We start from the raw sequence: 12,332 nt of genomic DNA, 5'->3' as shown, positions 1-12,332 counted from the left end.
AGAAAGAAAAAAGAAATGGAGATTTAAAAAATAGTTTCAGGATGAGACAACCTTCCCAAAGTATGACACAAGACTCTGAAGCCATAAAGAAAATGTTACATTTGATGACATAAATGTAAAAAATTATGCGTGGAAAAAAATTGCATAAATAAAACTAAGAAAAAGTACTTTTAGTATACTTATACATAAAGAACTCTTAGATGTGACAGTTTCAGAAAAGGAAATGTAAATTTATGTTAAACAAAAGGACACACCCTCATCACAAGAGAAACTAAAACTGCAGGGAGATTCTGTTTTTCTCCTGTGACACTGGCGAAGACTGAATAGCTTGGTGACATATCAAAGGTGTGAGGAAACCGGTTCTCTCTCACAAGTTGTTTTGAGTGTAAGCTAATGCAACCTTGACAAAGGACAATTCAGCAATATCCATCAAAATCACAAAGGCCTCTGGTCCAGAAATTCCACTTCTAGAAATTGTTTCCACGTCTGTGCTTGTCTGTGTGAAATGATCCATGTACAGGGAGAAAGTCTTGTGTCATTACTTGCCCATACTCATCAGTATCTTCAGGTATGTCCTGGGTCAAAGGAGCCGGATTAGACAGGGGATCAAAGAAAAACATTTGCATCAGAGTAAGGGGGATGTACGAGAATGCATACCCTGCCACATTATTTGTGTACATGTAAGAAAATGATGTCTTTCGGCCGGGCAAGGTGGGTCACACCTGTATAATCTCAGCACTTTGGGAAGCCGAGGCAGGCAGATCACCTGAGATCAGGAGTTCGAGACCAGCCTAGCCAACATGGTGAAACCCCCATATCTACTAAAAATACAAAAACTAGCTGGGCGTGGTGGCAGATGCCTGTAATCCCAGCTACTTGGGAGGCTGAGGCAAGAGAATCGCTTGAATCCAAGAGACGGAGGTTGCAGTGAGTCGAGGTCGCGCCACTGCACTCCAGGCTGGGCAACAGAGCAAGCCTCGGTCTCAAAAACAAAAAAAAGAAAATAATGTCTTTCCACTATAAAGTGGAGAATTATTGAGAGAGTCAGTCCACCACGGGCCCCGGGACCCTGCGTGTCTTTGCAGACTATGCCAACCTGCAAGGCCCACCACCCTCTGACCAGGGTGTAGCCATTTGTGTAGCTAGTCGTAGAGGCAACCACAGCACGACTGCCAGGCCACTGTTTGTCCCATAGGGAGGAGACTGGCTTGTTACCACTTGCCATCAAAGGTGCAGAGCCTGGCCTGTGCCATGGGACTTGGGGTCAGGAGACCAAGCTCTGTCATGCTGAGCTGCTGTCGTGTGCTGTGCTGAGAGTAATGAATTGTCTCGCTCGGATCCACCAAGTCTTATCTACTGCCAGCAAGCATGCGCTGTGGCAAGTCCATCGGCTTGCTTGCTCGGTCGTCTCCTTTGGGTCTTGTTACTTCTGGCCATCCTCTGTGAGGTTGGGGTTCATCCCTTGATGGGAACGAGAGTACCGTAAATTACAAGGTTGTTTAAGAGATTGGAGAAAATGTTTGTAAAGAGCCTAATACTATAAAAGTAGGCAATAAGTGGTCGTGATTATTTTTAAAATAAATACTTTGTCACCTTTGTTCTAATCAGATGTCCTTGAATATTAATATCAAATGTTTTCCGGTTTATAAAATCTTGGCTGTTATTCTAATACATAAATGATCAAAATAGAGAAAAATACATTTTCTAAACCTGTGTTTTTCAGGCAGGCTGGTTTGTAACCCAATAGTGGATACAAATTCAATTTAGGGCTGGGCACAGTGGCTCACACCTGTAATCCTAGTACTTTGGGAGGCCAAGGCAGGTGGATCACCTGAGGTCAGAGGTTCGAGACCAGCCTGGCCAACATGGTGAAACCCCTTCTCTACTAAAAATACAAAACTTAGCCTGGCGTGGTGGCAGGTGCCTGTAATCCCAGCTACTCGGGAGGCTGAGGCAGGAGAATCGCTTGAACCCAGGAGACGGAGGTTGCAGTGAGCTGAGATCACGCTATTACACTCCAGCCTGGGCGTCAGAGTAAGACTCCGTCTCAAAAAAAGAAAAAAAAATCAATGTAGTAGATTTTTAGCAACATATTTTTAATGAACAAAGCAGAGTTGAATAGAATATATTGATCGGAATGCAATACGTGTTCTGAGAGTAGATACTGTTGGTGAAACATTTTTGGCTTGCTTTAGAATGGGCGTGTGTGTGTTTAAGGACTGGGTTGTGGCATAAAATCTACTATGAGTTCTATTTTAAAAAATTGAAAACCACTTTTCTAAATCTTAAGTTGCTGCTCGACTTCAATGGTTGTGAGGGTTTCAGTGGAATCAAATCAGACGACCTTGAATTGAACCAGAACAGTGCTTAGATTGGGCCAAAGGTGGCGGGGAGTCAGTCTGGTGAAGTCTAGCGGTTCACTAGTTGGAGTGTCCAGAGCGTTTTCTCTCTGGCACCAACCCACTTAACAGGGCAAGTGTCCTAGAGAGTTCAGTCTGAGACTGAAAAAACAAAACAACACACAAAAAAAACCTGACCACTTTCCACTGTCAGCAAATAACTTCTTTAAAATTTTATTTTTTTCTACCTATAAAATGGAGCAAACTATAATATAGAGCAAAATCCTGCATTTTACTTAAGCCTCCTGTTTCTTTCTTTCTTTTTTTTTTTTTAGACTGAGTCTTGCTCTGTTGCCCAGGCTGGAGAGCAGTAGCACAGTCACGGCTCACTGCAACCTCTGCCTCTGGGGTTCAAGCGATTCTAGTGCCTCAGCCTCCTGAATAGCTGGGAGTACAGGTGCCCACCACCACGGCAGTTAATTTTTGTATTTTTAGTAGAGACGGGATTTCACCATGTTGACCAGGCTGGTCTCGAACTCCTGACCTCAAGTGATCCACCCACCTCGGCCTCCCGAAGTGCTGGGATTACTGTCATGAGCCACCGCACCTGACAAGCCTCCTGTTTCTTAATAAGCTGCAGAATTTGTTGTACACCATTTTCCACTGGAGCTGTACCTGTCATTCCAACTGCATCATGCTTGAAATTAGGACATCTGCTTCTGCATTGAGTCAGTGATTAAAAACAAAAATATATTCAATTTCTGCACTTAAGTTGTAATTCTTTTTTTTTTTTTCTTTTTCTTTAACTTTTTTTTTTTTTTTTTTTTTTTTTTTTTTTTTTTTTTGAGTCGGAGTCTCAGTCTGTCGCCCAGGCTGGAGTGCAGTGGCGCGATCTCAGCTCACTGCAAGCTCCGCCTCCCGGGTTCACGCCATTCTCCTGCCTCAGCCTCCCGAGTAGCTGGGATTACAGGCGCCCGCCACCACGCCCGGGTAATTTTTTGTATTTTTTAGTAGAGACGGGGTTTCACCGTGTTAGCCAGGATGGTCTCGATCTCCTAACCTTGTGATTTGCCCGCCTCGGCCTCCCAAAGTGCTGGGATTACAGGCGTGAGCCACCGCGCCCGGCCCTTTTTTTCTTTTTTTTAAATTTGCAACCCTATTAACTGACAAGTTGTGATTTTTGTTTTTGTTTTTGTTTTTTTTGAGACAGAGTCTCAGGCTGTCGCCCAGGCTGGACTGCAGCGGCGCAATCTCGGCTCACTGTAAGCTCCGCCTCCCGGGTTCACGCCATTCTCCTGCCTCAGCCTCCCGAGTAGCTGAAACTACAGGCGACCACCACCACGCCCGGCTAATTTTTTGTATTTTTAGTAGAGATAGGGTTTCACTGTGTTAGCCAGAATGGTCTCAATCTCCTGACCTTGTGATCCGCCCGCCTCGGCCTCCCAAAGTGCTGGGATTACAGGCGTGAGCCACCACACCTGGCCTCCACGTTGTGATTCTTTAAGTGAAAGGAGAAACGTCATTCTGAAGAAGCTGAAAATCAGTTTAAAATTTCCTCATCTTTCTAAATGTCACCTTTAAATCATTTCCCTTTTGCACATTCAGTGATATTTGTTATTGAAAGAAATGCGGAGTGACTGTTTCAGAAGGGAAGACGTGGCAGACATCTCCACTTAGACAGTGGGCCCAGGTCTGGCTGCAAAGTAAACACTTGACCCCATGTCTAAACCTGGCTCCAGGGAATTTTGTCCCTCTTCTGAGGCCACTGGGCTGGGCAGCTTCCCTAGCAATTTTCTTAACTCTTCCCTGTGGTGGAAATTTTTTTTTTTTTTTTTTTGAGACAGAGTCTTGCTCCTTCACCCAGGCTGGAGTGCAGTGACACAATCTTGGCTCACTGCAACCTCCGCCTCCCAGGTTCAAGTAATTCTTGTGTCTCAGCCTCCCAAGTAGCGGGGATTACAGGACCACACCACCACGCCCGGCTAATTTTTGTATTTTTAGTAGAGATGGGGTTTCACCATGTTGTCCAGACTGGTCCTGAACTCCTTGCCTCAAGTGATCTGCCTGCCTTGGCCTCCCAAAGTACTGGGATTACAGGTGTGAGCCAGTGCGCCGGGCTGAAACTGATCCTCGTTGACTGGCTCAACAGAATTTAGTTTCTTGGATTTCTAGCTTAGATCAGGAATAGGCAGATCTGTGGACACTTAAGTAAAAGATTTTGGTGAAGAGTCATTAACTCAAAACTTGCAGCACTATCATAGACAGCCTAGGCAAAACTTACTGTAAAGAATGGCAATTCTGCTTCCATCTCTTTTCCCTGTCCCGGCATAGACGCCCTGTTCCATAGACACTCAGAGCCCACATGCTACAGTAAAACCCCAGAGTTCCAACTTCATGTCCCATCCCCTTACCTGCCTCTCTCAACCATATCCTAAGTTCATGTCCCCTTTCCCCGTGAAACTCATATTAATGCCTCTGATTAAGTGCCATTCTGTGTTTGGAGGAAAACTGTTTGCTTTAAGTAACTCATCTGCCCAGCACCACAGCTACATCCTGGTTACAGGAGTATCCATATTCGATTTCCTGGTGCACAGGATCAAATGCCTCTGCTCTTACCCGAGGCCCACATCTTCACTTGGGTTCTTTCTGGTTTTTTTGTTTGTTTGTTTTGTTTTTTTTGAGACGGAGTCTTGCACTCTCACCCAGGCTGGAGTGCAGTGGCACCTTCTCGGCTCACTGCAAGCTCCGCCTCCTGGGTTCATGCCATTCTCCTGCCTCAGCCTCCCGAGTAGCTGGGACTACAGGCGCCTGCCACTGTGCCAGGCTAATTTTTTGTATTTTTAGTAAAGATGGGGTTTCACCATGTTATCCAGGATGGTCTCGATCTCCTGACCTTGTGATTCGCCCGCCTCGGCCTCCCAAAGTGCTGGGATTACAGGTGTGAGCCACCGCACCCAGCCATCTTCACTTGGGTTCTAAACCCCATTGCCTCTAACGTTCTCAAAGGCTTCCACAAATCAGCCCTTTCTCTCTTGTATCCGCTTTCTATCTATTGAATCATTCCCTTCAGCAAACAAGCATGCTCTAGTATCTCTCAAATAACAAAAATGAAAGCCCTTGGTTGATCTCCCACCCGTCTCCAGCTCACTACCCCTCTTTCTGCTGACCTGCACAGCAAAGCTCCACTTTAATATTAATAACTGCCCAGTCTCTGATCTCCACATGGGGTAGAAACCGGTATTAATCCCATTTCACAGTGGATCCATTTATTCTGAGTTGCCTCTGACTTGCCCAGGCTGGTGCGTCTTTCCATGACACACAACAGCTGGCATTTTCGTGCCTCTGAAGACCTGCCGTTTCATTTCACTGGGGACTCACTGCAGTGCAGACAAGCAAGCATGTTCCCTGAGTCAAAAGAGACACACCAGCTCACACAGCGCGACCTCTACCTGATGGGAGCCCATAGTGTACCGAGAAGGCCACAGCAATGTCTTCCCTGATTCTGGACGTCCACTGGAGGCCAAGGGCTGTCAAAGCCCCAGAGGGTCCATGTCAAGTCTGGCTTCCTTGGAGTAAGTTCATTTTTGTGTGTGTGTTTCTTGGGAGATCCCAACAACCGCGCATTCAGCATTCAGAACAGATGGCCTTTATTTCAGCAGGTGTTTCTGGCTGACAGCTTATAGAAGATGGGCATCACAAATAGCATCAGCCTCTACAGAAAGGGGGAGAAAGACAGCTGGGAAAGTTGTAAGGAGCCCCAGAGCAGCTTGTTCTCCCTCGCCATGGGCAGTTGGTTCTCCCTTGGCCCACGTCCTCAATCTGAAATACTCATCCCGCTCCTCTCGTCCTTTACCTTCCTCAAAATATGGCTCAGGAGCAATGTCCTCCTAGAAGCCTTACTCTCCCTGAAATCTAAACACAAACACAGTAGATACATGATCTTTCCTCCAAACCACCAGAACCCTAAAGACATGCATCAAAAATCTGAGATTACAAACAAATGGAAGTGCAAAAATACAACATTCATATGCTGTTGGAAGGTTTAGTCTGGGCCGGGTGCAGTGGCTCACACCTGTAATCCCAGCACTTTGGGAGGCCGAGGCGGGTGGATCACCTGAGGTCAGGAGTTCAAGACCAGCCCAACCAACATGGTGAAACCGTGTCTCTACTAAAAATACAAAATTAGCCGGGCGTTGTGGTGCATGCCTGTAATACCAGCTACTCGGGAGGCTGAGGCAGGAGAGAATCGCTTGAACCCAGGAGACGGAGGTTGCAGTGAGCCGAGATCATGCCATTGTACTCCAGCCTGGGCAACAAGAGCAAAACTCTGTCTCAAAAACAACAACAAAGGAAGGTTTGGTCTGGACTTACTAAGAACCAGTAGTATGCAATGAGATTTGGCAGGACTCCAAGGAAGATGCTCTTGCTTTCTGGCTTAAGCCAAGAGGCTGTAAGGTTTGAACTTGCTGCAGTCTCACCTTGTGATCAATGGAGAGTCAGATAGTAGCAGGGACTGAATGCTAAAAAACCGACAGGGAGCTGGGCACAGTGGCTCAACCTATAGTCCCAGCTACTCAGGAGGCTGAAGCAGGAGGGTCGCTTGAGCCCAGGAGTTTGAGGCTGCAGTGAGGTATAATCACGCCACTGCACTCCAGCCTGGGTGACAAAGCGAGACCCTGTCTCAAACAGACAAGAACCACAAAGCCTACAGGGGCTGGGCTGTCACAAAATGTAAGCAGGTTCAGTTTAGAGAAAAAAAACAACACAAAGCACTAAGGAATGATGAGTTTCTACTCAGCCTCCAAGTCAGTGACACTCAGGGGTAATGGGGAGTATGGTGATTTGTGGAGTTCAAAGTTAGCCGCTGCTATGTGACTCCAGCCTGTTGTTGCCATGGAAGAAGAAAAGTAGAGTATTACTAGATCTTTTAAACAGTAGCCAAAAAGTCATGTTTTTATTTTTATTTATTTATTTGGAGACGGAATTTCACGCTTGTCACCCAGGCTGGAGTGCAGCGGCACAATCTCGGCTCACTGCAACTTCCACCTCCCAGGTTCAAGCCATTCTCCTGCCTCGGCCTCCAAAGTAGCTGGGATTACAGGTGTGCACCAGCACACCTGGCTAGTTTTTGTATTACTAGTAGAGACGGGGTTTTGCTATGTTGGCCAGGCTGGTCTCGAACTCCTGACCTCAGGTGATCCACCTGCCTCGGCCTCCCAAAGTGCTGGGATTACAGGCATGAGCCACCACACCTGGCCTAAAAGTTGTGTTTTTATGCAGACTCTCCTGAATTTTACACATTGGTACTTAAAATATTCAAAAAAACAGGCCTAAAAAAATATGGCCATGGGCTAGAATTCAACCCCTGGACCATGAGCTTGTGATCCCGGCAAAGCAAGGCCATCCTGTATGTTTGTACTTGCTCAAGGGGCTCACATGAATCACCAAGCTGTTTGCCCAGGCTTGAGACAGTCTCAATGTGGACGAAGAAAACCTTTTTCCTGGTTGGTCGGCCAAAAGGATGGGTTTCCTTTTCCCAGTTTGTACAAAGGTGCCTGTATGTACCAGCAGTTATCCTGCAGCCAAGATAAACCGCCCAATAGTAAGGCTACTGAGAGGTTTCCCAGGACACAGGACTTTCAGTGATAAAACGGGTGCAGTGGCTCGTGCCCGTAATCCTAGCACTTTGGGGAGGCCAAGGCGGATCTGACAAGTTGGTCACCCTCAACATGACTGTGCCCAGCCTCTGTTCATGATGTTAATTTCTTTGGTTCTTTGGTTAATTTCTTTGCGGGATCTGTGCAAGCTGTTCTGTTAAAAGTTAAGTAGAAGTACATTTGCTTATAATTACAACTTACAGTAGATTTTATGAAGGAAAATACAGGGTTTTATGAGCTAGATTGATGGGAAGAACCCACACTTGTAGCCAGGTGGTAGGTACAATTCATGCTGAGAAAAGGGTGCCAGGTGCCTGTAGCCGACCTCTGCATCCCCTATTCCTGCTCCAGGCAGGCAGCCTCCTGCCTACGCCCCTGTGACTCCAGCTGGGCCAGGCCAGCCTGGGGTAGCACGTAAGACATCCAGGTCAGCTAGTAAATACTCCTTTTTTTTTTGAGATGGAGTTTTTGCTCTGCCGCCCAGGCTGGAGTGCAATGGCGTGATCTTGGCTCACTGCAACCTCCACCTCCTGGGTTCAAGCAATTCTCCTGCCTCAGCCTCAGCCTCCCGAGTAGCTGAGATTACAGGCACATGCTACCACGCCCAGCTCATTTTGTATTTTTAGTAGAGACCATGTTGGCCAGGCTGGTCTCCAACTCTTAACCTCAGGTGATCCACCCGCCTTGGCCTCCCAAAGTGCTAGGATTACAGGCATGAGCCACTGCACCCGGCCTACTCCTGCTTTTTTTATTATCATTGGTGGGTACTAGTGTTTGGCCCAAAGACCACCACATTTCTCTACTCAGCCTCTCCTCTGCAGACAGTTTTTAAACTTGTGTGTGTGTGTGTGTGTGTGTGTGTGTGTATATATATATATATATATATATATATATATATATATATATACAGTCAGCCCTCCGTGTTCATGGGTTCTGCATTGCTGGATTCAACCAACTGTGGATCGAAAACACTCGAAAAAAAATTGTGCCTGTACTGAACATGTACAGACATTTTTCGGGGGTCAGTATTCTCTAAACAATAGAATATAACAATCGTTTACATAGCAATACATTGTATTGGGTATTATAAGGAATCTAGGGATGATTTAAAGTATACGGGAGAATGTGTATGGTTCTAGGCAAATACTAAGCCATTTTATATCAGGGACTTGAGCATCCTTGGATTCGGGTATCTGAAGGGGTCCTGGAACCAATCTTCTGTGGATACTGAGGGATTCCTATATCTATATTGGTCTTTTTTTTCCCCTACACAACAGTAATGGAGAGAAACAGCCAGCTCTCCTACTCCTTTAACATCTTGGATTAATCAAAACAAGTCAGACAAAGACTTACCTGCTTATTCCAGCTCAGGGTCGGGAGTGGCCACACAGTCCTTCACAGCAGCCTAGGGCACCAGGTGGGACCCGCCCTGGCCAGAACACCCTCCTGTCCTAGGGCGACTCATAGTCACCCACATTCACTCACACTCACACTTACCCTCAGTCACAAACACACCCACATACACCCACATACCTTTGCCTCGTCTGTGACTCCCTAACAATATTTCTCCAGCCTGGAAGTCCTCCCTTCCCTGACCCAGTTCTTTGGTATCATACGTGAGAGCATCATCAATAAATATAATGGGGGCCGGGCGCAGTGGCTCACACCTGTAATCCCAGCACTTTGCGAGGCCGAGGTGGGTGGATGCAGGTAACTAAACCCACAGAAAGCGAAATCGCCGATAAGGGGGGATTACTATATATACGTACATGTATATATAGAGAGAAATACATTAGGAGAGAGACAGAGAAGGAGAACAGTAAAGTAAATATATGGGAGGCTGGGCACGGTGGAGTTGGAGACCAGCCTGGCCAACATGGTGAAACCCCATCTCTACTAAAAATACAAACATTACATGGGCGTGGTGATATGTACCTGTAATCCCAGTTACTCAGGAGGCTGAGGCAGGAGAATCACCAGAACCTGGGAGGCAGAGGTTGCAGTGAGCTGTGATCGCACCACTGTACTCCAGCATGGGTGACAGTGAGACTCTGTAAAAATAAATAAATAAACCCAAAAAAATAAATGCAATGCGTTTCAATTATTTATACAAAAATTTCAGGAAAAATATCCTTTATTTTGCTAAAATTCTTATTTTATTATATATTTCCACATGCTAATTTTAAAATTGTTGCAATAGGCCGGGCGTGGTGCTGGTGCACATCTGTAATCCCAGCACTTTGGGAGGCTGAGGTGGGTGGATGGCTTGAGCCCAGGAGTTCGAGACCAGCCTGGCCAACATGGCGAAACTACTACTAAACATACAAAATTTAGTTGGTGTGTTGGCAGGCGCCTGTAATCTCAGCTACCCAGGAGGCTGAAGTGGGAGGATCACTAGAGCCTGAGGAAGTCGAGGCTGCAGTGAGCCCAGATCACACTACTACACTTGGAGCCTGGGCAACAGAGCAAGATGCTGCCTCAGAAAAAAAAAAAAAAATTGTAACAATATAATGTGGACGTGTATTTATTTTGAAGACTATTTAACTGTTGCCTTGGTCAACTCTGTGCTGAGATCTTCTTGCAAGCATGAAGTGAGCTCCCTCCCTCTGTAATTCTCACCTTTGAATGGCCGCACAGTTCCAGTTTGTTAACAGTGCTGGCTGCGTGGGTTCCACCCTTGGCTCTCCGGCTTTCTAAGCTGATGAGCTTGTGTGCTCCCTAACTTCTCTGTGCTTCAGTTTGCCCATCTGTAAAGTGGGGACAGGAGCATGAGTCGCCACCTGGTGGGGTTTTATGTACAGTATTTTGTATTTTCAGTAGAAACAGGGTTTCGCCATGTTGGCCAGGCTGGTCTTGAACTCCTGACCTCGGGTGATCCACCCACCTTGGCCTCCCAAAGTGCTGGATTACAGGCATGAGCCACCGTGCCCGGCCCACAGAGTGTTTTCTATAGGGTTCTCCATGGTCACTATAGTTAGCTAGAAACTACAGATACTACTTAGCCCTGAGCTTTCTGAACGTCAAGGATAAAAGGGAAACAGTTTCATACTTTAAACAGGCAAAAAGAGAAACTCTACAACCTTTGGAAAAAATTAAAGCTTTTATAGGTTTTAATTGTAAGAATTTGCTCATATGAAGTTTCACAATTGGGATGCAGAGGTTTAAGCCTCCCAAGTATAGTAATGGATTTCATAAGATTATTTCTTCTATTCATTTCATTTTTGAAGTAATTTCAGACCACAAACAATTGCAAAAAATGTACAAAGAGGTTGCTAATACTCTTCATCTAGATTTCTCAATGTTGTATTTGTTGTATTTTCCCATATATTCACTTTTTTTTATTTTTCTGAAATGGAGTTTCACTCTCGTTGCCCAGACTGGAGTGCAGTGGCTCAACCTTGGCTCACTGCAACCTCTGCCTCCCGGGTTCAAGCGATTCTCCTGCCTCAGCCTCCAGAGTAGCTGGGATTACAGGCACATGCCACCACATCTGGCTAATTTTTGTATATTTAGTAGAGATGGAGTTTCACCATGTTGGCCAGGCTGGTCTTGAATTCTTGACCTTAGGTGATCTGCCTGCCTCAGCCTCCCAAAGTGCTGGGATTACAGGTGTGAGCCACCATGCCCGGCCTCCCATATATTTACTTTACTGTTCTCCTTTTCTGCCTCTCTCCCAATGTATTTCTCTCTCTATCTCTCTCTATACACGTACATATATACAGTAATCCCCCCTTATCGGCAATTTTACTTTCTGTGGATTCAGTTGCCTGCATCAACTGGGGTTTGACAATATTTTGAGAGAGAGTGAGAGACCACATTTGCATAACTTTTATTACAGTATATTGTTATAATTGTTCTTTTTATTAACTATTGTTGCTAATCTCTTACTGTACCATGTTTCTAAACTGACTTTTACCACAGGTGTTCCCATACAGGAAAAATATAGTATACACATGGATTGGTTCCAGACATCCGCTGGAGATCTTGGACTGTAAGAGGGAATTACATATTTCTGAACCATCTGAGAGATAGCTGGAGACACTATGCCCCTTTACTCCTGAACACTACAGTGTATACTTCCTAAAAACAAGAATGTTATTTTCTGTAACCACAGTGCAATGACCAAAATCAGGAAGTTAACATGAATACAGTAGTATTTCCTAATATACAAGACTTTTCAGATGTTATCATTTTTCTTAAATACCTTTATGGCAAAAGAAAAAAAGAGTTTTTTGGTTTTTTTTTTCTGCTCAGTGATCTTATCTAGGCTCAAATTTGTACCTGTCATCATGTCTCTTTGGTCTTTAATCTGGAACACTTCCTAAATCTTTCTTTG

The sequence above is a fragment of the Pan paniscus genome, chromosome 3 (assembly GCF_029289425.2).
Source record: "Pan paniscus chromosome 3, NHGRI_mPanPan1-v2.0_pri, whole genome shotgun sequence".
Classification (NCBI taxonomy): domain Eukaryota; kingdom Metazoa; phylum Chordata; class Mammalia; order Primates; family Hominidae; genus Pan; species Pan paniscus.
This window is presented reverse-complemented; position numbering follows the sequence as displayed.